Source organism: Phyllobates terribilis, unplaced genomic scaffold, assembly GCF_046119375.1.
Source record: "Phyllobates terribilis strain yellow unplaced genomic scaffold, ASM4611937v1 Scaffold_2__4_contigs__length_985480577, whole genome shotgun sequence".
Taxonomy (NCBI): Eukaryota; Metazoa; Chordata; class Amphibia; order Anura; family Dendrobatidae; genus Phyllobates; species Phyllobates terribilis.
This window is the reverse complement of record NW_027362762.1, coordinates 560053126-560080814: the sequence shown is the minus strand read 5'-3', so window position 1 is coordinate 560080814 and position 27689 is coordinate 560053126.

Genomic DNA, 27689 nt, shown 5'->3' with positions numbered 1-27689 from the left:
TCATTTAGTGGATATTTTCACAAAAAATTGAAATTTTCAAAAATCCAGAAAATTGCCTGAAAATGACTAAATATCAAGGACTCATTGGGCGAATAGCTCTGGAACTGAAATCGGAATGCTCACTTACATTTCCCCTATCTGAAAGTCTGATAAATGCCAGAAAAATGACTAAATGCAAAAAAAAAAATATTTAAACTTTTTTCAATTTTACCCCCGTGGGATATATATTCTACCCACACACATTTGGAACTCTCCTGGGGTACCCTCACAGATATTATTCCCTCATTTAGTGGATATTTTCACAAAAAAGTGAAATTTTCAAAAATCCAGAAAATTGGCTGAAAACGACTAAATATCAAGGACTCATTGGGCGAATCGCTCTGGAACTGAAATCGGAATGCTCACTTACATTTCCCCTATCTGAAAGTCTGATAAATGCCAGAAAAATGACTAAATCCAAAAAAAAAAATATTTAAACTTTTTTCAATTTTACCCCCGTGGGATATTTATTCTACCCACACACATTTGGAACTCTCCTGGGGTACCCTCACACATATTATTCCCTCATTTAGTGGATATTTTCACAAAAAAGTGAAATTTTCAAAAATCCAGAAAATTGCCTGAAAATGACTAAATATAAAGGACTCATTGGGCGAATCGCTCTGGAACTGAAATCGGAATGCTCACTGACATTTCCCCTATCTTAAAGTCTGATAAACGCCGGAAAAATGACTAAGTACAAAAAAAAATTTTTTTTCATCTATTTTCAATTTTAACCCTGTGGGATATTAACCCTGTGGGATATATATTCTACCCACACACATTTGGATCTCTCCTGGGGTACCCTCACACATATTATTCCCTCATTTAGTGGATATTTTCACAAAAAAGTGAAATTTTCAAAAATCCAGAAAATTGGCTGAAAACGACTAAATATCAAGGACTCATTGGGCGAATCGCTCTGGAACTGAAATCGAAACGCTCACTGACATTTCCCGTATGTGAAAGTCTGATAAACGCCGGAAATATGACTAAGTCCAAAAAAAAAAAATTTTCAACTTTTTTCAATTTTACCCCCGTGGGATATATATTCTACCCACACACATTTGGAACTCTCCTGGGGTACCCTCACACATATTATTCCCTCATTTAGTGGATATTTTCACAAAAAATTGAAATTTTCAAAAATCCAGAAAATTGCCTGAAAATGACTAAATATCAAGGACTCATTGGGCGAATCGCTCTGGAACTGAAATTGAAACGCTCACTGACATTTCCCGTATGTGAAAGTCTGATAAACGCCGGAAATATGACTAAGTCCAAAAAAAAAAAATTTTCAACTTTTTTCAATTTTACCCCCGTGGGATATATATTCTACCCACACACATTTGGAACTCTCCTGGGGTACCCTCACACATATTATTCCCTCATTTAGTGGATATTTTCACAAAAAATTGAAATTTTCAAAAATCCAGAAAATTGCCTGAAAATGACTAAATATCAAGGACTCATTGGGCGAATCGCTCTGGAACTGAAATCGGAATGCTCACTTACATTTCCCCTATCTGAAAGTCTGATAAATGCCAGAAAAATGACTAAATGCAAAAAAAAAAATATTTAAACTTTTTTCAATTTTACCCCCGTGGGATATTTATTCTACCCACACACATTTGGAACTCTCCTGGGGTACCCTCACACATATTATTCCCTCATTTAGTGGATATTTTCACAAAAAAGTGAAATTTTCAAAAATCCAGAAAATTGGCTGAAAACGACTAAATATCAAGGACTCATTGGGCGAATCGCTCTGGAACTGAAATCGGAATGCTCACTTACATTTCCCCTATCTGAAAGTCTGATAAATGCCAGAAAAATGACTAAATCCCCCAAAAAAAAATTTAAAATTTTTTCAATTTTACCCCCGTGGGATATATATTCTACCCACACACATTTGGAACTCTCCTGGGGTACCCTCACAGATATTATTCCCTCATTTAGTGGATATTTTCACAAAAAAGTGAAATTTTCAAAAATCCAGAAAATTGGCTGAAAACGACTAAATATCAAGGACTCATTGGGCGAATCGCTCTGGAACTGAAATCGGAATGCTCACTTACATTTCCCCTATCTGAAAGTCTGATAAATGCCAGAAAAATGACTAAATCCAAAAAAAAAAATATTTAAACTTTTTTCAATTTTACCCCCGTGGGATATTTATTCTACCCACACACATTTGGAACTCTCCTGGGGTACCCTCACACATATTATTCCCTCATTTAGTGGATATTTTCACAAAAAAGTGAAATTTTCAAAAATCCAGAAAATTGCCTGAAAACGACTAAATATCAAGGACTCATTGGGCGAATCGCTCTGGAACTGAAATCGTAATGCTCACTGACATTTCCCCTATCTGAAAGTCTGATAAACGCCGGAAAAATGACTAAGTACAAAAAAAAATTTTTTTTCAACTATTTTCAATTTTAACCCTGTGGGATATTAACCCTGTGGGATATATATTCTACCCACACACATTTGGATCTCTCCTGGGGTACCCTCACACATATTATTCCCTCATTTAGTGGATATTTTCACAAAAAAGTGAAATTTTCAAAAATCCAGAAAATTGGCTGAAAACGACTAAATATCAAGGACTCATTGGGCGAATCGCTCTGGAACTGAAATCGGAACGCTCACTGACATTTCCCATATGTGAAAGTCTGATAAACGCCGGAAATATGACTAAGTCCAAAAAAAAAAAATTTTCAACTTTTTTCAATTTTACCCCCGTGGGATATATATTCTACCCACACACATTTGGAACTCTCCTGGGGTACCCTCACACATATTATTCCCTCATTTAGTGGATATTTTCACAAAAAAGTGAAATTTTCAAAAATCCAGAAAATTGGCTGAAAACGACTAAATATCAAGGACTCATTGGGCGAATCGCTCTGGAACTGAAATCGGAATGCTCACTTACATTTCCCCTATCTGAAAGTCTGATAAATGCCAGAAAAATGACTAAATCCCCCAAAAAAAATATTTAAAATTTTTTCAATTTTACCCCCGTGGGATATATATTCTACCCACACACATTTGGAACTCTCCTGGGGTACCCTCACAGATATTATTCCCTCATTTAGTGGATATTTTCACAAAAAAGTGAAATTTTCAAAAATCCAGAAAATTGGCTGAAAACGACTAAATATCAAGGACTCATTGGGCGAATCGCTCTGGAACTGAAATCGGAATGCTCACTTACATTTCCCCTATCTGAAAGTCTGATAAATGCCAGAAAAATGACTAAATCCAAAAAAAAAAATATTTAAACTTTTTTCAATTTTACCCCCGTGGGATATTTATTCTACCCACACACATTTGGAACTCTCCTGGGGTACCCTCACACATATTATTCCCTCATTTAGTGGATATTTTCACAAAAAAGTGAAATTTTCAAAAATCCAGAAAATTGCCTGAAAACGACTAAATATCAAGGACTCATTGGGCGAATCGCTCTGGAACTGAAATCGTAATGCTCACTGACATTTCCCCTATCTGAAAGTCTGATAAACGCCGGAAAAATGACTAAGTACAAAAAAAAATTTTTTTTCAACTATTTTCAATTTTAACCCTGTGGGATATTAACCCTGTGGGATATATATTCTACCCACACACATTTGGATCTCTCCTGGGGTAACCTCACACATATTATTCCCTCATTTAGTGGATATTTTCACAAAAAAGTGAAATTTTCAAAAATCCAGAAAATTGCCTGAAAACGACTAAATATCAAGGACTCATTGGGCGAATCGCTCTGGAACTGAAATCGGAATGCTCACTGACATTTCCCCTATCTGAAAGTCTGATAAACGCCGGAAAAATGACTAAGTACAAAAAAAATTTTTTTTTCAACTATTTTCAATTTTAACCCTGTGGGATATTAACCCTGTGGGATATATATTCTACCCACACACATTTGGATCTCTCCTGGGGTACCCTCACACATATTATTCCCTCATTTAGTGGATATTTTCACAAAAAAGTGAAATTTTCAAAAATCCAGAAAATTGGCTGAAAACGACTAAATATCAAGGACTCATTGGGCGAATCGCTCTGGAACTGAAATCGGAATGCTCACTTACATTTCCCCTATCTGAAAGTCTGATAAATGCCAGAAAAATGACTAAATCCAAAAAAAAAAATATTTAAAATTTTTTCAATATTACCCCCGTGGGATATATATTCTACCCACACACATTTGGAACTCTCCTGGGGTACCCTCACAGATATTATTCCCTCATTTAGTGGATATTTTCACAAAAAATTGAAATTTTCAAAAATCCAGAAAATTGCCTGAAAACGACTAAATATCAAGGACTCATTGGGCGAATCGCTCTGGAACTGAAATCGGAATGCTCACTGACATTTCCCCTATCTGAAAATCTGATAAACGCCGGAAAAATGACTAAGTCCAAAAAAAAAATATTTAAACTTTTTTCAATTTTACCCCCGTGGGATATATATTCTACCCACACACATTTGGAACTCTCCTGGGGTACCCTCACACATATTATTCCCTCATTTAGTGGATATTTTCACAAAAAAGTGAAATTTTCAAAAATCCAGAAAATTGCCTGAAAACGACTAAATATCAAGGACTCATTGGGCGAATCGCTCTGGAACTGAAATCGGAATGCTCACTGACATTTCCCCTATCTGAAAGTCTGATAAACGCCGGAAAAATGACTAAGTACAAAAAAAAATTTTTTTTCAACTATTTTCAATTTTAACCCTGTGGGATATTAACCCTGTGGGATATATATTCTACCCACACACATTTGGATCTCTCCTGGGGTAACCTCACACATATTATTCCCTCATTTAGTGGATATTTTCACAAAAAATTGAAATTTTCAAAAATCCAGAAAATTGCCTGAAAACGACTAAATATCAAGGACTCATTGGGCGAATCGCTCTGGAACTGAAATCGGAATGCTGACTGACATTTCCCCTATCTGAAAGTCTGATAAACGCCGGAAAAATGACTAAGTCCAAAAAAAAAATATTTAAACTTTTTTCAATTTTACCCCCGTAGGATATATATTCTACCCACACACATTTGGAACTCTCCTGGGGTACCCTCACACATATTATTCCCTCATTTAGTGGATATTTTCACAAAAAAGTGAAATTTTCAAAAATCCAGAAAATTGCCTGAAAACGACTAAATATCAAGGACTCATTGGGCGAATCGCTCTGGAACGGAAATCGGAATTCTCACTGACATTTCCCCTATCTGAAAGTCTGATAAACGCCGGAAAAATGACTAAGTACAAAAAAAAATTTTTTTTCAACTATTTTCAATTTTAACCCTGTTTGATATTAACCCTGTGGGATATATATTCTACCCACACACATTTGGATCTCTCCTGGGGTAACCTCACACATATTATTCCCTCATTTAGTGGATATTTTCACAAAAAAGTGAAATTTTCAAAAATCCAGAAAATTGCCTGAAAACGACTAAATATCAAGGACTCATTGGGCGAATCGCTCTGGAACTGAAATCGGAATGCTCACTGACATTTCCCCTATCTGAAAGTCTGATAAATGCCAGAAAAATGACTAAATCCAAAAAAAAAAATATTTCAACTTTTTTCAATTTTACCCCCGTGGGATGTATATTCTACCCACACACATTTGGTACTCTCCTGGGGTAACCTCACACATATTATTCCCTCATTTAGTGGATATTTTCACAAAAAAGTGAAATTTTCAAAAATCCAGAAAATTGGCTGAAAACGACTAAATATCAAGGACTCATTGGGCGAATCGCTCTGGAACTGAAATCGGAACGCTCACTGACATTTCGCGTATGTGAAAGTCTGATAAACGCCGGAAATATGACTAAGTCCAAAAAAAAAAATTTTTCAACTTTTTTCAATTTTACCCCCGTGGGATATATATTCTACCCACACACATTTGGAACTCTCCTGGGGTACCCTCACACATATTATTCCCTCATTTAGTGGATATTTTCACAAAAAAGTGAAATTTTCAAAAATCCAGAAAATTGCCTGAAAATGACTAAATATCAAGGACTCATTGGGCGAATCGCTCTGGAACTGAAATCGGAATGCTCACTTACATTTCCCCTATCTGAAAGTCTGATAAATGCCAGAAAAATGACTAAATGCAAAAAAAAAAATATTTAAACTTTTTTCAATTTTACCCCCGTGGGATATTTATTCTACCCACACACATTTGGAACTCTCCTGGGGTACCCTCACACATATTATTCCCTCATTTAGTGGATATTTTCACAAAAAAGTGAAATTTTCAAAAATCCAGAAAATTGCCTGAAAACGACTAAATATAAAGGACTCATTGGGCGAATCGCTCTGGAACTGAAATCGGAATGCTCACTGACATTTCCCCTATCTTAAAGTCTGATAAACGCCGGAAAAATGACTAAGTACAAAAAAAAATTTTTTTTCAACTATTTTAAATTTTAACCCTGTGGGATATTAACCCTGTGGGATATATATTCTACCCACACACATTTGGATCTCTCCTGGGGTAACCTCACACATATTATTCCCTCATTTAGTGGATATTTTCACAAAAAATTGAAATTTTCAAAAATCCAGAAAATTGCCTGAAAACGACTAAATATCAAGGACTCATTGGGCGAATCGCTCTGGAACTGAAATCGGAATGCTCACTGACATTTCCCCTATCTGAAAGTCTGATAAACACCGGAAAAATGACTAAGTCCAAAAAAAAAATATTTAAACTTTTTTCAATTTTACCCCCGTGGGATATATATTCTACCCACACACATTTGGAACTCTCCTGGGGTACCCTCACACATATTATTCCCTCATTTAGTGGATATTTTCACAAAAAAGTGAAATTTTCAAAAATCCAGAAAATTGCCTGAAAACGACTAAATATCAAGGACTCATTGGGCGAATCGCTCTGGAACTGAAATCGTAATGCTCACTGACATTTCCCCTATCTGAAAGTCTGATAAACGCCGGAAAAATGACTAAGTACAAAAAAAAATTTTTTTTCAACTATTTTCAATTTTAACCCTGTGGGATATTAACCCTGTGGGATATATATTCTACCCACACACATTTGGATCTCTCCTGGGGTAACCTCACACATATTATTCCCTCATTTAGTGGATATTTTCACAAAAAAGTGAAATTTTCAAAAATCCAGAAAATTGCCTGAAAACGACTAAATATCAAGGACTCATTGGGCGAATCGCTCTGGAACTGAAATCGGAATGCTCACTGACATTTCCCCTATCTGAAAGTCTGATAAATGCCAGAAAAATGACTAAATCCAAAAAAAAAAATATTTCAACTTTTTTCAATTTTACCCCCGTGGGATGTATATTCTACCCACACACATTTGGTACTCTCCTGGGGTAACCTCACACATATTATTCCCTCATTTAGTGGATATTTTCACAAAAAAGTGAAATTTTCAAAAATCCAGAAAATTGGCTGAAAAACGACTAAATATCAAGGACTCATTGGGCGAATCGCTCTGGAACTGAAATCGGAATGCTCACTGACATTTCGCGTATGTGAAAGTCTGATAAACGCCGGAAATATGACTAAGTCCAAAAAAAAAAATTTTTCAACTTTTTTCAATTTTACCCCCGTGGGATATATATTTTACCCACACACATTTGGAACTCTCCTGGGGTACCCTCACACATATTATTCCCTCATTTAGTGGATATTTTCACAAAAAAGTGAAATTTTCAAAAATCCCGAAAATTGGCTGAAAACGACTAAATATCAAGGACTCATTGGGCGAATCGCTCTGGAACTGAAATCGGAATGCTCACTTACATTTCCCCTATCTGAAAGTCTGATAAATGCCAGAAAAATGACTAAATCCAAAAAAAAAAATATTTAAACTTTTTTCAATTTTACCCCCGTGGGATATATATTCTACCCACACACATTTGGAACTCTCCTGGGGTACCCTCACACATATTATTCCCTCATTTAGTGGATATTTTCACAAAAAAGTGAAATTTTCAAAAATCCAGAAAATTGCCTGAAAACGACTAAATATCAAGGACTCATTGGGCGAATCGCTCTGGAACTGAAATCGGAATGCTCACTGACATTTCCCCTATCTGAAAGTCTGATAAACGCCGGAAAAATGACTAAGTACAAAAAAAATTTTTTTTTCAACTATTTTCAATTTTAACCCTGTGGGATATTAACCCTGTGGGATATATATTCTACCCACACACATTTGGATCTCTCCTGGGGTACCCTCACACATATTATTCCCTCATTTAGTGGATATTTTCACAAAAAAGTGAAATTTTCAAAAATCCAGAAAATTGGCTGAAAACGACTAAATATCAAGGACTCATTGGGCGAATCGCTCTGGAACTGAAATCGGAATGCTCACTTACATTTCCCCTATCTGAAAGTCTGATAAATGCCAGAAAAATGACTAAATCCAAAAAAAAAAATGTTTAAAATTTTTTCAATTTTACCCCCGTGGAATATATATTCTACCCACACACATTTGGAACTCTCCTGGGGTACCCTCACAGATATTATTCCCTCATTTAGTGGATATTTTCACAAAAAATTGAAATTTTCAAAAATCCAGAAAATTGCCTGAAAACGACTAAATATCAAGGACTCATTGGGCGAATCGCTCTGGAACTGAAATCGGAATGCTCACTGACATTTCCCCTATCTGAAAATCTGATAAACGCCGGAAAAATGACTAAGTCCAAAAAAAAAATATTTAAACTTTTTTCAATTTTACCCCCGTGGGATATATATTCTACCCACACACATTTGGAACTCTCCTGGGGTACCCTCACACATATTATTCCCTCATTTAGTGGATATTTTCACAAAAAAGTGAAATTTTCAAAAATCCAGAAAATTGCCTGAAAACGACTAAATATCAAGGACTCATTGGGCGAATCGCTCTGGAACTGAAATCGGAATGCTCACTGACATTTCCCCTATCTGAAAGTCTGATAAACGCCGGAAAAATGACTAAGTACAAAAAAAATTTTTTTTTCAACTATTTTCAATTTTAACCCTGTGGGATATTAACCCTGTGGGATATATATTCTACCCACACACATTTGGATCTCTCCTGGGGTAACCTCACACATATTATTCCCTCATTTAGTGGATATTTTCACAAAAAATTGAAATTTTCAAAAATCCAGAAAATTGCCTGAAAACGACTAAATATCAAGGACTCATTGGGCGAATCGCTCTGGAACTGAAATCGGAATGCTCACTGACATTTCCCCTATCTGAAAGTCTGATAAATGCCAGAAAAATGACTAAATCCAAAAAAAAAAATATTTCAACTTTTTTCAATTTTACCCCCGTGGGATGTATATTCTACCCACACACATTTGGTACTCTCCTGGGGTAACCTCACACATATTATTCCCTCATTTAGTGGATATTTTCACAAAAAAGTGAAATTTTCAAAAATCCAGAAAATTGGCTGAAAAACGAGTAAATATCAAGGACTCATTGGGCGAATCACTCTGGAACTGAAATCTGAATGCTCACTGACATTTCGCGTATGTGAAAGTCTGATAAACGCCGGAAATATGACTAAGTCCAAAAAAAAAAATTTTTCAACTTTTTTCAATTTTACCCCCGTGGGATATATATTCTACCCACACACATTTGGAACTCTCCTGGGGTACCCTCACACATATTATTCCCTCATTTAGTGGATATTTTCACAAAAAAGTGAAATTTTCAAAAATCCAGAAAATTGGCTGAAAACGACTAAATATCAAGGACTCATTGGGCGAATCGCTCTGGAACTGAAATCGGAATGCTCACTTACATTTCCCCTATCTGAAAGTCTGATAAATGCCAGAAAAATGACTAAATCCAAAAAAAAAAATATTTCAACTTTTTTCAATTTTACCCCCGTGGGATATATATTCTACCCACACACATTTGGAACTCTCCTGGGGTACCCTCACACATATTATTCCCTCATTTAGTGGATATTTTCACAAAAAAGTGAAATTTTCAAAAATCCAGAAAATTGCCTGAAAACGACTAAATATCAAGGACTCATTGGGCGAATCGCTCTGGAACTGAAATCGGAATGCTCACTGACATTTCCCCTATCTGAAAGTCTGATAAACGCCGGAAAAATGACTAAGTACAAAAAAAATTTTTTTTTCAACTATTTTCAATTTTAACCCTGTGGGATATTAACCCTGTGGGATATATATTCTACCCACACACATTTGGATCTCTCCTGGGGTACCCTCACACATATTATTCCCTCATTTAGTGGATATTTTCACAAAAAAGTGAAATTTTCAAAAATCCAGAAAATTGGCTGAAAACGACTAAATATCAAGGACTCATTGGGCGAATCGCTCTGGAACTGAAATCGGAATGCTCACTTACATTTCCCCTATCTGAAAGTCTGATAAATGCCAGAAAAATGACTAAATCCAAAAAAAAAAAATATTTAAAATTTTTTCAATATTACCCCCGTGGGATATATATTCTACCCACACACATTTGGAACTCTCCTGGGGTACCCTCACAGATATTATTCCCTCATTTAGTGGATATTTTCACAAAAAATTGAAATTTTCAAAAATCCAGAAAATTGCCTGAAAACGACTAAATATCAAGGACTCATTGGGCGAATCGCTCTGGAACTGAAATCGGAATGCTCACTGACATTTCCCCTATCTGAAAATCTGATAAACGCCGGAAAAATGACTAAGTCCAAAAAAAAAATATTTAAACTTTTTTCAATTTTAACCCCGTGGGATATATATTCTACCCACACACATTTGGAACTCTCCTGGGGTACCCTCACACATATTATTCCCTCATTTAGTGGATATTTTCACAAAAAAGTGAAATTTTCAAAAATCCAGAAAATTGCCTGAAAACGACTAAATATCAAGGACTCATTGGGCGAATCGCTCTGGAACTGAAATCGGAATGCTCACTGACATTTCCCCTATCTGAAAGTCTGATAAACGCCGGAAAAATGACTAAGTACAAAAAAAAATTTTTTTTCAACTATTTTCAATTTTAACCCTGTGGGATATTAACCCTGTGGGATATATATTCTACCCACACACATTTGGATCTCTCCTGGGGTAACCTCACACATATTATTCCCTCATTTAGTGGATATTTTCACAAAAAATTGAAATTTTCAAAAATCCAGAAAATTGCCTGAAAACGACTAAATATCAAGGACTCATTGGGCGAATCGCTCTGGAACTGAAATCGGAATGCTGACTGACATTTCCCCTATCTGAAAGTCTGATAAACGCCGGAAAAATGACTAAGTCCAAAAAAAAAATATTTAAACTTTTTTCAATTTTACCCCCGTAGGATATATATTCTACCCACACACATTTGGAACTCTCCTGGGGTACCCTCACACATATTATTCCCTCATTTAGTGGATATTTTCACAAAAAAGTGAAATTTTCAAAAATCCAGAAAATTGCCTGAAAACGACTAAATATCAAGGACTCATTGGGCGAATCGCTCTGGAACTGAAATCGGAACGCTCACTGACATTTCGCGTATGTGAAAGTCTGATAAACGCCGGAAATATGACTAAGTCCAAAAAAAAAAATTTTTCAACTTTTTTCAATTTTACCCCCGTGGGATATATATTCTACCCACACACATTTGGAACTCTCCTGGGGTACCCTCACACATATTATTCCCTCATTTAGTGGATATTTTCACAAAAAAGTGAAATTTTCAAAAATCCAGAAAATTGGCTGAAAACGACTAAATATCAAGGACTCATTGGGCGAATCGCTCTGGAACTGAAATCGGAATGCTCACTTACATTTCCCCTATCTGAAAGTCTGATAAATGCCAGAGAAATGACTAAATCCAAAAAAAAAAATATTTAAACTTTTTTCAATTTTACCCCCGTGGGATATATATTCTACCCACACACATTTGGAACTCTCCTGGGGTACCCTCACACATATTATTCCCTCATTTAGTGGATATTTTCACAAAAAAGTGAAATTTTCAAAAATCCAGAAAATTGGCTGAAAACGACTAAATATCAAGGACTCATTGGGCGAATCGCTCTGGAACTGAAATCGGAATGCTCACTTACATTTCCCCTATCTGAAAGTCTGATAAATGCCAGAGAAATGACTAAATCCAAAAAAAAAAATATTTAAACTTTTTTCAATTTTACCCCCGTGGGATATATATTCTACCCACACACATTTGGAACTCTCCTGGGGTACCCTCACACATATTATTCCCTCATTTAGTGGATATTTTCACAAAAAAGTGAAATTTTCAAAAATCCAGAAAATTGGCTGAAAACGACTAAATATCAAGGACTCATTGGGCGAATCGCTCTGGAACTGAAATCGGAATGCTCACTTACATTTCCCCTATCTGAAAGTCTGATAAATGCCAGAGAAATGACTAAATCCAAAAAAAAAAATATTTAAACTTTTTTCAATTTTACCCCCGTGGGATATATATTCTACCCACACACATTTGGAACTCTCCTGGGGTACCCTCACAGATATTATTCCCTCATTTAGTGGATATTTTCACAAAAAATTGAAATTTTCAAAAATCCAGAAAATTGCCTGAAAATGACTAAATATCAAGGACTCATTGGGCGAATCGCTCTGGAACTGAAATCGGAATGCTCACTGACATTTCCCCTATCTGAAAATCTGATAAACGCCGGAAAAATGACTAAGTCCAAAAAAAAAATATTTAAACTTTTTTCAATTTTACCCCCGTGGGATATATATTCTACCCACACACATTTGGAACTCTCCTGGGGTACCCTCACACATATTATTCCCTCATTTAGTGGATATTTTCACAAAAAAGTGAAATTTTCAAAAATCCAGAAAATTGCCTGAAAACGACTAAATATCAAGGACTCATTGGGCGAATCGCTCTGGAACTGAAATCGGAATGCTCACTGACATTTCCCCTATCTGAAAGTCTGATAAACGCCGGAAAAATTACTAAGTACAAAAAAAAAATTTTTTTCAACTATTTTCAATTTTAACCCTGTGGGATATTAACCCTGTGGGATATATATTCTACCCACACACATTTGGATCTCTCCTGGGGTAACCTCACACATATTATTCCCTCATTTAGTGGATATTTTCACAAAAAAAGTGAAATTTTCAAAAATCCAGAAAATTGGCTGAAAACGACTAAGTATCAAGGACTCATTGGGCGAATCGCTCTGGAACGGAAATCGGAATGCTCACTGACATTTCCCCTATCTGAAAGTCTGATAAACGTCTGAAAAATGACTAAGTCGAAAAAAAAAATTTTTTCAACTTTTTCCATTTTACCCCCGTGCTATATATATTCTACCCACACACATTTGGAACTCTCCTGGGGTACCCTCACACATATCATTCCCTCATTTAGTGGATATTTTCACAATAAAGTAAAATGTTCAAAAATCCTGAAAATTGGCTGAAAACGACGAAATATCAAGGACTCATTGGGCGAATCACTCTGCAACTGAAATTGGAATGCTCACTGACATTTCCCCTATCTGAAAGTCTGATAAAAGCCAGAAAAATGGCTAAGTGCAAAAAAAATTTTTTTTAAACTTTTTTCAATTTTACCCCCGTGGGATATATATTCTACCCACACAAATTTGGAACTCTCCTGGGGTACCCTCACACATATTATTCCCTCATTTAGAGGATATTTTCACAAAAAAGTGAAATTTTCAAAAATCCAGAAAATTAGCTGAAAACGACGAAATATCAAGGACTCATTGGGCAAATCGCTCTGGAAATGAAACGGAACGATCACTGACATTTCCCCTATCTGAAAGTCTGATAAACACGAGAAAAATGACTAAGTCCAAAAAAAAAAAATTTTCAACTTTTTTCAATTTTACCCCCGAGGGATATATATTCTACCCACACACATTTGTAACTCTCCTGGGGTACCCTCACACATATTATTCCCTCATTCAGTGGATATTTTCACAAAAAAGTGAAATTTTCAAAAATCCAGAAAATTGCCTGTAAACTACTAAATATCAAGGACTCATTGGGCGAATCGCTCTGGAACTGAAATCGGAATGCTCACTTACATTTCCCCTATCTGAAAGTCTGATAAATGCCAGAAAAATGACTAAATCCAAAAAAAAAAAAATTTCAACTTTTTTCAATTTTACCCTCGTGGTATATATATTCTAAACACACAGATTTGGAACTCTCCTGGGGTACCCTCACACATATTATTCCCTCATTTAGTGGATATTTTCACAAAAAAGTGAAATTTTCAAAAATCCAGAAAATTGCCTGAAAACGACTAAATATCAAGGACTCATTGGGCGAATCGCTCTGGAACTGAAATCGGAATGCTCACTGACATTTCCCCTATCTGAAAGTCTGATAAACGCCGGAAAAATGACTAAGTACAAAAAAAAAATTTTTTTCAACTATTTTCAATTTTAACCCTGTGGGATATTAACCCTGTGGGATATATATTCTACCCACACACATTTGGATCTCTCCTGGGGTAACCTCACACATATTATTCCCTCATTTAGTGGATATTTTCACAAAAAAAGTGAAATTTTCAAAAATCCAGAAAATTGGCTGAAAACGACTAAGTATCAAGGACTCATTGGGCGAATCGCTCTGGAACGGAAATCGGAATGCTCACTGACATTTCCCCTATCTGAAAGTCTGATAAACGTCTGAAAAATGACTAAGTCGAAAAAAAAAATTTTTTCAACTTTTTCCATTTTACCCCCGTGCTATATATATTCTACCCACACACATTTGGAACTCTCCTGGGGTACCCTCACACATATCATTCCCTCATTTAGTGGATATTTTCACAATAAAGTAAAATGTTCAAAAATCCTGAAAATTGGCTGAAAACGACGAAATATCAAGGACTCATTGGGCGAATCACTCTGCAACTGAAATTGGAATGCTCACTGACATTTCCCCTATCTGAAAGTCTGATAAAAGCCAGAAAAATGGCTAAGTGCAAAAAAAATTTTTTTTAAACTTTTTTCAATTTTACCCCCGTGGGATATATATTCTACCCACACAAATTTGGAACTCTCCTGGGGTACCCTCACACATATTATTCCCTCATTTAGTGGATATTTTCACAAAAAAGTGAAATTTTCATAAATCCAGAAAATTGGCTGAAAACGACTAAATATCAAGGACTCTGGGCAAATCGCTCTGGAACTGAAATCGGAATGCTCACTGACATTTCCCCTATCTGAAAGTCTGATAAACGCCGGAAAAATGACTAAGTCCAAAAAAAAATTTTTTCAACTTTTTTCAATTTTACCCCCGTGGGATATATATTATACCCACACACATTTGGAACTCTCCTGGGGTACCCTCACACATATTATTCCCTCATTTAGTGGATATTTTCACAAAAAAGTGAAATTTTCAAAAATTCAGAAAATTGGCTGAAAACGACTAAATATCAAGGACTCATTGGGCGAATCGCTCTGGATCTGAAATCGGAACGCTCACTGACATGTCCGCTATCTGAAAGTCTGATAAATGCCAGGAAAATGACTAAATCCCCCCAAAAAAATTTTCAACTTTTTTCAATTTTACCCCCGTGGGATATATATTCTACCCACACACATTTGGAACTCTCCTGGGGTACCCTCACACATATTATTCCCTCATTTAGTGGATATTTTCACAAAAAAGTGAAATTTTCAAAAATTCTGAAAATTGGATGAAAACGACTAAATATCAAGGGCTCATTGGGCGTATCGCTCTGTAACTGAAATCGGAACGCTCACTGACATTTCCCCTATCTGAAAGTCTGATAAACGCCTCAAAAATGACTAAGTCCAAAAAAAAAATGCTTTCAACTCTTTTCAATTTTACCCCCGTGGGATACTCAGTGCCTACAAGTAGTATTCAACCCCCTGCAGATTTAGCTGGTTGACACATGCGGAATTAACTTGGCATTGTGACATTTGTACTGTAGATCAGTCTGGAAGTGGGAAATGCACTGCAGCAAATATTTATTTATTTATTTTTTAAACGTTAAAAGTTAATTCAGAGTGTCATTTATTATTCAACTCCTCAAACCACGAGAATTCTGTTTGGTCCCCCTAAAGTATTAAGAAGTAGTACAGGCAACAAGAATAATGAGCTTCACATGTGTGGATTAAAGATCTCTTTTGCCAGCCTTTTCTGACTATTTAAGACCCTCCCCAAACTTGTGAACAGCACTCAGACATGGTCAACATGGGAAAGACAAAGGAGCATTCCAAGGCCATCAGAGACAAGATCGTGGAGGGTCACAAGGCTGGCAAGGGGTACAAAACCCTTTCCAAGGAGTTGGGCCTACCTGTCTCTACTGTTGGGAGCATCATCCGTAAGTGGAAGGCTTATGGAACTACTGTTAGCCTTCCACGGCCTGGACAGCCTTTGAAAGTGTCCTCCCGTGCCGAGGCCAGGCTTGTCCGAAGAGTCAAGGCTAACCCAAGGACAACAAGGAAGGAGCTCCGGGAAGATCTCATGGCAGTGGGGACATTGGTTTCTGTCAATACCATAAGTAACGTACTCCACCGCAATGGTCTCCGTTCCAGACGAGCCCGTAAGGTACCTTTACTTTCAAAGTGTCATGTCAAGGCACGTCTACAGTTTGCTCATGATCACTTGGAGGACTCTGAGACAGACTGGTTCAAGGTTCTATGGTCTGATGAGACCAAGATCGAGATCTTTGGTGCCAACCACACATGTGACGTTTGGAGACTGGATGGCACTGCATATGACCCCAAGAATACCATCCCTACAGTCAAGCATGGTGGTGGCAGCATCATGCTGTGGGGCTGTTTCTCTGCCAAGGGGCCTGGTCATCTGGTCCGCATCCATGGGAAGATGCATAGCACGGCCTACCTGGAGATTTTGGCCAAGAACCTCCGCTCCTCCATCAAGGATCTTAAGATGGGTCATAATTTCATCTTCCAACAAGACAACAACCCAAAGCACACAGCCAAGAAAACCAAGGCCTGGTTCAATAGGGAAATAGTCAAGGTGTTGGAGTGGCCTAGTCAGTCTCCTGACCTTAACCCAATTGAAAACTTGTGGAAGGAGCTCAAGAATAAAGTCCACATGAGACACCCAAAGAACCTAGATAACTTGGAGAAGATCTGCATGGAGGAGTGGGCCAAGATAACTCCACAGACCTGTGCCGGCCTGATCAGGTCTTATAAAAGACGATTATTAGCTGTAATTGCAAACAAGGTTTATTCCACAAAATATTAAACATAGGGGTTGTATAATAATTGACCCACACTTTTATGTTTAAAATTTAATAAAATTCAACTGAGCAACATAACTTTTTGGTGTGTAAGATTTATGCTTCTGTTCATAAAACCTACTCTCGTTTGCAGTTTGAAGGCTCTAACTTATTTGCATCTTATCAAACCAGCTAAATCTGCAGGGGTTTGAATACTTCTTGTAGGCACTGTATATTCTACCCACACACATTTGGAACTCTCCTGGGGTACCCTCACACATATTATTCCCTCATTTAGTGGATATTTTCACAAAAAAGTGAAATTTTCAAAAATTCTGAAAATTGGATGAAAACGACTAAATATCAAGGGCTCATTGGTCGTATCGCTCTGTAACTGAAATCGGAACGCTCACTGACATTTCCCCTATCTGAAAGTCTGATAAACGCCTCAAAAATGACTAAGTCCAAAAAAAAAATGCTTTCAACTCTTTTCAATTTTACCCCCGTGGGATACTCAGTGCCTACAAGTAGTATTCAACCCCCTGCAGATTTAGCTGGTTGACACATGCGGAATTAACTTGGCATTGTGACATTTGTACTGTAGATCAGTCTGGAAGTGGGAAATGCACTGCAGCAAATATTTATTTATTTATTTTTTAAACGTTAAAAGTTAATTCAGAGTGTCATTTATTATTCAACTCCTCAAACCACGAGAATTCTGTTTGGTCCCCCTAAAGTATTAAGAAGTAGTACAGGCAACAAGAATAATGAGCTTCACATGTGTGGATTAAAGATCTCTTTTGCCAGCCTTTTCTGACTATTTAAGACCCTCCCCAAACTTGTGAACAGCACTCAGACATGGTCAACATGGGAAAGACAAAGGAGCATTCCAAGGCCATCAGAGACAAGATCGTGGAGGGTCACAAGGCTGGCAAGGGGTACAAAACCCTTTCCAAGGAGTTGGGCCTACCTGTCTCTACTGTTGGGAGCATCATCCGTAAGTGGAAGGCTTATGGAACTACTGTTAGCCTTCCACGGCCTGGACAGCCTTTGAAAGTGTCCTCCCGTGCCGAGGCCAGGCTTGTCCGAAGAGTCAAGGCTAACCCAAGGACAACAAGGAAGGAGCTCCGGGAAGATCTCATGGCAGTGGGGACATTGGTTTCTGTCAATACCATAAGTAACGTACTCCACCGCAATGGTCTCCGTTCCAGACGAGCCCGTAAGGTACCTTTACTTTCAAAGTGTCATGTCAAGGCACGTCTACAGTTTGCTCATGATCACTTGGAGGACTCTGAGACAGACTGGTTCAAGGTTCTATGGTCTGATGAGACCAAGATCGAGATCTTTGGTGCCAACCACACATGTGACGTTTGGAGACTGGATGGCACTGCATATGACCCCAAGAATACCATCCCTACAGTCAAGCATGGTGGTGGCAGCATCATGCTGTGGGGCTGTTTCTCTGCCAAGGGGCCTGGTCATCTGGTCCGCATCCATGGGAAGATGCATAGCACGGCCTACCTGGAGATTTTGGCCAAGAACCTCCGCTCCTCCATCAAGGATCTTAAGATGGGTCATAATTTCATCTTCCAACAAGACAACAACCCAAAGCACACAGCCAAGAAAACCAAGGCCTGGTTCAATAGGGAAATAGTCAAGGTGTTGGAGTGGCCTAGTCAGTCTCCTGACCTTAACCTAATTGAAAACTTGTGGAAGGAGCTCAAGAATAAAGTCCACATGAGACACCCAAAGAACCTAGATAACTTGGAGAAGATCTGCATGGAGGAGTGGGCCAAGATAACTCCACAGACCTGTGACGGCCTGATCAGGTCTTATAAAAGACGATTATTAGCTGTAATTGCAAACAAGGTTTATTCCACAAAATATTAAACATAGGGGTTGTATAATAATTGACCCACACTTTTATGTTTAAAATTTAATAAAATTCAACTGAGCAACATAACTTTTTGGTGTGTAAGATTTATGCTTCTGTTCATAAAACCTACTCTCGTTTGCAGTTTGAAGGCTCTAACTTATTTGCATCTTATCAAACCAGCTAAATCTGCAGGGGTTTGAATACTTCTTGTAGGCACTGTATATTCTACCCACACACATTTGGAACTCTCCTGAGGTAACCTCACACATATTATTCCCTCATTTAGTCAATATTTTCACGAAAAAGTGAAAATTTCAAAAATTCTGAAAATTGCCTGACAACGACGAAATATCAAGGAATCATTGGGCGAATCGCTCTGGAACTGAAATCAGAACGCTCACTCCCTAGCTCACTCCCAATCTGAAAGTCTGATAAACGCCGGAAAAATGACTAAGTCCAAAAAAAATTTTTTTTTCAATTTTACCCCCGTGGGATATATATTCTACCCACACACATTTGGAACTCTCCTGGGGTACCCTCACACATAATATTCCCTCATTTAGTTGATATTTTCACAAAAAAGTAAAATTTTCAAAAATCCAGAAAATTGGCTGAAAACGACTAAATATCAAGGACTCATTGGTCGAAACGCTCTGGAACTGAAATCGGAATGCTCACTGAAATTTCCCCTATCTGAAAGCCTGATAAACGCCGGAAAAATAACTAAATCCAAAAGAAAAAAATTTTCAACTTTTTCCAATTTTACCCCCGTGGGATATATATTCTACCCACACACATTTGTAACTCTCCTGGGGTACCCTCACACATATTATTCCCTTATTTAGTGGATATTTTCACAAAAAAGTGAAATTTTCATAAATCCAGAAAATTGGCTGAAAACGACTAAATATCAAGGACTCTGGGCGAATCGCTCTGGAACTGAAATCGGAATGCTCACTGACATTTCCCCTATCTGAAAGTCTGATAAACGCCGGAAAAATGACTAAGTCCATAAAAAAATTTTTTTCAACTTTTTTCAATTTTACCCCCGTGGGATATATATTCTACCCACACACATTTGGAACTCTCCTGGGGTACCCTCACACATATTATTCCCTCATTTAGTGGATATTTTCACAAAAAAGTAAAATTTTCAAAAATCCAGAAAATTGGCTGAAAACGACTAAATATCAAGGACTCATTGGGAGTATCGCTCTGGACCTGAAATCGGAACGCTCACTGACATTTCCCCTATCTGAAAGTCTGATAAACGCCGGAAAAATGACTAAGTCCAAAAAATTTTTTTTTTCAATTTTACCCCCGTGGGATATATATACTACCCACACACATTTGGAACTCTCCTGGGGTACCCTCACACATATTAATCCCTCATTTAGTGGATATTTTCACAAAAAAGTGAAATTTTCAAAAATCCAGAAAATTGGTTGAAAATGACTAAATATCAAAGGCTCATTGGGCGAATCGCTCTGGAACTGAAATCGGAACGCTCACTGACATTTCCCCTATCTGAAAGTCTGATAAACGCCGGAGAAATGACTAAGTCCAAAAAATTTTTTTTTCAATTTTACCCTCGTGGGATATATATACAACCCACACACATTTGGAACTCTCCTGGGGTACCCTCACACATAATATTCCCTCATTTAGTGGATATTTTCACAAAAAAGTGAAATTTTCAAAAATCTAAAATATTGGCTGAAAACGATTAAATATCAAGGACTCATGGGGCGAATAGCTCTGGAACTGAAATCGGAATGCTCACTGACATTTCCCCTATCTGAAAGTCTGATAAACGCCGGAAAAATGACTAAGTCGAAAAAAAATAATTTTTCAACTTTTTTCAATTTTACCCCTGTGGGATATATATTCTACCCACACACATTTGGAACTCTCCTGGGGCACCCTCACACATATTATTCAATCATTTAGTGGATATTTTCACAAAAAATAAAATTTTGCAAAAATCCAGAAAATTGGCTGAAAACGACTAAATATCAAGGACTCATTGGGAGTATCGCTCTGGACCTGAAATCTGAACGCTCACTGACATTTCCCCTATCTGAAAGTCTGATAAACGCCGGAAAAATGACTAAGTCCAAAAAATTTTTTTTTCAATTTTACCCCCGTGGGATATATATACTACCCACACACATTTGGAACTCTCCTGGGGTACCCTCACACATATTATTCCCTCATTTAGTGGATATTTTCACAAAAAAGTGAAATTTTCAAAAATCTAAAATATTGGCTGAAAACGACTAAATATCAAGGACTCATGGGGCGAATAGCTCTGGAACTGAAATCGGAATGCTCACTGATATTTCCCCTATCTGAAAGTCTGATAAACGCCGGAAAAATGACTAAGTCGAAAAAAAATAATTTTTCAACTTTTTTCAATTTTACCCCCGTGGGATAAATATTCTACCCACACACATTTGGAACTCTCCTGGGGTACCCTTACACATATTATTCCCTATTTAAGTGGATATTTTCACAAAAAAGTGAAATTTTCAAAAATCCAAAAAATTGCCTGACAACGACGAAATATCAAGGACTCATTGGGCGAATCGCTCTGGAACTGAAATCGGAATGCTCACTCCCTAGCTCACTCACTATCTGAAAGTCTGATGAATGCCGGAAAAATGACTAAGTCCAAAAAAAATTTTTTTTCAACTTTTTTCAATTTTACACCGTGAGATATATATTCTACCCACACACATTTGGAACTCTCCTCAGGTACCCTCACACATATAATTCCCTAATTAAGTGGATATTTGCACAAAAAAGTGAAATTTTCAAAAATCCAAATTATTGGCTGAAAACGACTAAATATCAAGGACTCATGGGGCGAATCGGTCTGGAACTGAAATCGGAATGCTCACTGACATTTCCCCTATCTGAAAGTCTGATAAACGCCGGAAAAATGACTAAGTCCAAAAAAAAATTTTTTTTACTTTTTTCAATTTTACCCCGGTGGGATATATATTCTACCCACACACATTTGGAACTCTCCTGGGGTACCCTCTCACATATTATTCCCTCATTTAGTGGATATTTTCACAAAAAAGTGAAATTTTCAAAAATCAAGAAAATTGGCTGAAAATGACTAAATATCAAGGGCTCATTGGGCGAATCGCTCTGAAACTGAAATCGGAACGCTCACTGACATTTCCCCTATCTGAAAGTCTGATAAACGCCGGAAAAATGACTAAGTCCAAAAAAATTATTTTTTCAACTTTTTTAAATTTTACCCCCGTGGGATATATATTCTACCCACACACATTTGGAACTCTCCTGGGGTACCCTCTCACATATTATTCCCTCATTTAGTGGATATTTTCACAAAAAAGTGAAATTTTCAAAAATCAAGAAAATTGGCTGAAAATGACTAAATATCAAGGGCTCATTGGGCGAATCGCTCTGGAACTGAAATCGGAACGCTCACTGACATTTCCCCTATCTGAAAGTCTGATAAACGTTGGAAAAATGACAGTCCAAAAAAAAATTTTTCAACTTTTTACAATTTTACCCCCCGTCTGATATATATTCTACCCACACACATTTAGAACTCTCCTGGGGTACCCTCACACATATTATTCCCTCATTTAGTGGATATTTTCACAAAAAAGGAAAATTTTCCAAAAATCCAGAAAATTGCCTGAAAACGACTAAATATCAAGGACTCATTGGGCGAATCGCTCTGTAATTGAAATCCGAACGCTCACTGACATTTCCCCTATGTGAAAGTCTTATAAACGCCGGCAAAATGACTATGTCCAAAAAAATTTTTTTTTCAATTTTACCCCCGTGGGATATATATTCTACCCACACATTTGGAACTCTCCTGGGGTACCCTCACACATATTATTCCCTCATTTAGTGGATATTTTCACAAAAAAGTGAAATTTTCAAAAATCCAAAAAATTGCCTGACAACGACGAAATATCAAGGACTCATTGGGCGAATCGCTCTGGAACTGAAATCGGAACGCTCACTCCCTAGCTCACTCACTATCTGAAAGTCTGATAAATGCTGGAAAAATGACTAACTCCCAAAAATTTTTTTTTAAACTTTTTTCAATTTTACACCGTGAGATATATATTCTACCCACACACATTTGGAACTCTCCTGGGGTACCCTCACACATATTATTCCCTCATTTAGTGGATATTTTCACAAAAAAGAGAAATTTTCAAAAATCCAGAAAATTGGCTGAAAACGACTAAATATCAAGGACTCATTGGGCGAATTGCTCTGGAACTGAAATCGGAACGCTCACTGTCATTTCCCCTATCTGAAAGTCTGATAAAAGTCTGAAAAATGACTAAGTCCAAAAAAAAAATCTTTCAACATTTTACAATTTTACCCCCCGTCTGATATATATTCTACCCACACACATTTGGAACTCTCCTGGGGTACCCTCACACATATTATTCCCTCATTTAGTGGATATTTTCACAAAAAAGTAAAATTTTCCAAAAATCCAGAAAAATGCCTGAAAACGACTAAATATCAAGGACTCATTGGGCGAATCGCTCTGGAACTGAAATAGGAACGCTCACTCCCTAGCTCACTCACTATCTGAAAGTTTGATAAATGCCGGAAAAATGACTAAGTCCAAAAAAAATTTTTTTAAACTTTTTTCAATTTTACACTGTGAAATATATATTCTACCCACACACATTTGGAACTCTCCTGGGGTACCCTCACACATATTATTCCCTCATTTCGTGGATATTTTCACAAAAAAGAGAAATTTTCAAAAATCCAGAAAATTGGCTGAAAACGACAAAATATCAAGGACTCATTGGGCGAATCGCTCTGGAACTGAAATCGGAACGCTTACTGACATTTCCCCAATTTGAAAGTCTGATAAACGCCGGAAAAATGACTAAGTCCAAAAAAAATTTTTTTTCAATTTTACCCCCGTGGGATATATATTCTACCCACACACATTTGCAACTCTCCTGGGGTACCCTCACACATATAATTCCCTAATTAAGTGGATATTTTCACAAAAAAGTGAAATTTTTAAAAATCCAAATTATTGGCTGAAAACGACTAAATATCAAGGACTCATGGGGCGAATCGCTCTGGAACTGAAATCGGAATGCTCACTGACATTTCCCCTATCTGAAAGTCTGATAAACGCCGGAAAAATGACTAAGTCCAAAAAAAAAATATTTTCAACTTTTTACAATTTTGCCCCCGTGGGATATATATTCTACCCACACACATTTGGAACTCTCCTGGGGTACCCTCACACATATTATTCCCTCATTTAGTGGATATTTTCACAAAAAAGTAAAATTTTCCAAAAATCCAGAAAATTGGCTGAAAACGACTAAATATCAAGGACTCATTGGGCGAATTGCTCTGGAACTGAAATCGGAACGCTCACTGTCATTTCCCCTATCTGAAAGCCTGATAAGCGCCGCAAAAATGACTAAGTCCAAAAAAAAATGTTTTCAACTTTTTTAAATTTTACCCCCTGTCTGATATATATTCTACCCACACACATTTGGAACTCTCCTGGGGTACCCTCACATATATTATTCCCTCATTTAGTGGATATTTTCACAAAAAAGTAAAATTTGCAAAAATCCAGAAAATTGGCTGAAAATTACTAAATATCAAGGACTCATTGGGCGAATCGCTCTGGAACTGAAATCGGAACGCTCACTGACATTTCCCCTATCTGAAAGTCTGATAAACGCCGGAAAAATGACTAAGTCCAAAAAAATTTTTTTTTCAATTTTACCGCCGTGGGATATATATTCTACCCACACACATTTGGAACTCTCCTGGGGTACCCTTACACATATTATTCCCTATTTAAGTGGATATTTTCACAAAAAAGTGAAATTTTCAAAAATCCAGAAAATTGCCTGAAAACGACTAAATATCAAGGACTCATTGGGCGAATCGCACTGTAACTGAAATCGGAACGCTCACTGACATTTCCCCAATCTGAAAGTCTGATAAACGCCGGAAAAATGACTAAGTCCAAAAAAATAATTTTTTCAACTTTTTTAAATTTTACCCCCGTGGGATATATATTCTACCCACACACATTTGGAACTCTCCTGGGGTACCCTCACACTTATTATTCCCTCATTTAGTGGATATTTTCACAAAAAAGTAAAATTTTCCAAAAATCCAGAAAATTGCCTGAAAACGACTAAATATCAAGGACTCATTGGGCGAATCGCTCTGGAACTGAAATCGGAATGCTCACTCCCTAGCTCACTCACTATCTGAAAGTCTGATGAATGCCGGAAAAATGACTAAGTCCAAAAAAAATTTTTTTTCAACTTTTTTCAATTTTACACCGTGAGATATATATTCTACCCACACACATTTGGAACTCTCCTCGGGTACCCTCACACATATAATTCCCTAATTAAGTGGATATTTGCACAAAAAAGTGAAATTTTCAAAAATCCAAATTATTGGCTGAAAACGACTAAATATCAAGGACTCATGGGGCGAATCGGTCTGGAACTGAAATCGGAATGCTCACTGACATTTCCCCTATCTGAAAGTCTGATAAACGCCGGAAAAATGACTAAGTCCAAAAAAAAAATATTTTCAACTTTTTACAATTTTGCCCCCGTGGGATATATATTCTACCCACACACACACACACATTTGGAACTCTCCTGGGGTACCCTCACACATATTATTCCCTCATTTAGTGGATATTTTCACAAAAAAGTAAAATTTTCCAAAAATCCAGAAAATTGGCTGTAAACGACTAAATATCAAGGACTCATTGGGCGAATTGCTCTGGAACTGAAATCGGAACGCTCACTGTCATTTCCCCAATCTGAAAGTCTGATAAACGCCGGAAAAATGACTAAGTCCAAAAAAATTTTTTTTTCAATTTTACCCCCGTGGGATATATATTCTACCCACACACATTTGGAACTCTCCTGGGGTACCCTCACACATATAATTCCCTAATTAAGTGGATATTTTCACAAAAAAGTGAAATTTTAAAAAATCCAAATTATTGGCTGAAAACGACTAAATATCAAGGACTCATGGGGCGAATCGGTCTGGAACTGAAATCGGAATGCTCACTGACATTTCCCCTATCTGAAAGTCTGATAAACGCCGGAAAAATGACTAAGTCCAAAAAAAAAATATTTTCAACTTTTTACAATTTTGCCCCCGTGGGATATATATTCTACCCACACACACACACACATTTGGAACTCTCCTGGGGTACCCTCACACATATTATTCCCTCATTTAGTGGATATTTTCACAAAAAAGTAAAATTTTCCAAAAATCCAGAAAATTGGCTGTAAACGACTAAATATCAAGGACTCATTGGGCGAATTGCTCTGGAACTGAAATCGGAACGCTCACTGTCATTTCCCCAATCTGAAAGTCTGATAAACGCCGGAAAAATGACTAAGTCCAAAAAAATTTTTTTTTCAATTTTACCCCCGTGGGATATATATTCTACCCACACACATTTGGAACTCTCCTGGGGTACCCTCACACATATAATTCCCTAATTAAGTGGATATTTTCACAAAAAAGTGAAATTTTAAAAAATCCAAATTATTAGCTGAAAACGACTAAATATCAAGGACTCATGGGGCGAATCGCTCTGGAATTGAAATCGGAATGCTCACTGACTAGTGTTGAGCATTCCGATACTGAAATATCGGGTATCGGCCGATATTCGCGGTATCGGAATTCCGATACTTAATTCCGATACTTTTACAATATCGAATACCGGAATCGGAAGTTCCCATAATGCCTGCGCTCTGCAGGGTCTCTGAAGGATGACAAGCTGGATGGCAGCGCTCAGCTGAGATCCAGCCTGTCATCAGAATGCCATCCCGGCGTGGGAGAATTCTGCTGATTGTTTAAAAGCCGGCGGGCGGTAAAAAGCCGCCGGCTTTTAAACAATCACACAGCCCCATACTGCTTCCCCGCAGCCTCCCACCCCGATCCTCCGCTCCTCTCGTCACCTCCCATCCCGATCGTAAGTTAGGACCGGGCGGGGAGCACAGCACCAAGGAGAGGGGAGCGAAGGACCCGGGCGGGGAAGCCGGCAGTGAAAAGACTTCACCGCCGGCTTTCCCGTTCTGTGCTGCGCTTTCCCGAAGGTTATTTCAAATGAACAGCTGAGGTATCAGGTGATGCCGATCAGCTGTTCATTTGAAGTAGCCGCGGTACCCTCAGAGGGTTCATGTGAGTTCATGCTTCACTGCATGAACTCACATGAACTTTACCACGGTCGCACAGGTCAGCCTCACCTCCCAGACCCGTCATGATTGGTGTGTGGTGGTGTCTGTGCGATGTGTGCGGGTGTGCGCGATGTCTGTGCGATGTGTGCGGGTGTGTGCGGTGTCTGTGCTATGTCTGCGGGTGTGTGTGCGCGGTTTCTGTGCGATGTCTGGGGGTGTGTGCGGGTGTGCGCTGTGTCTGTGCGATGTGTGCGGGTGTGCGCGGTGTCT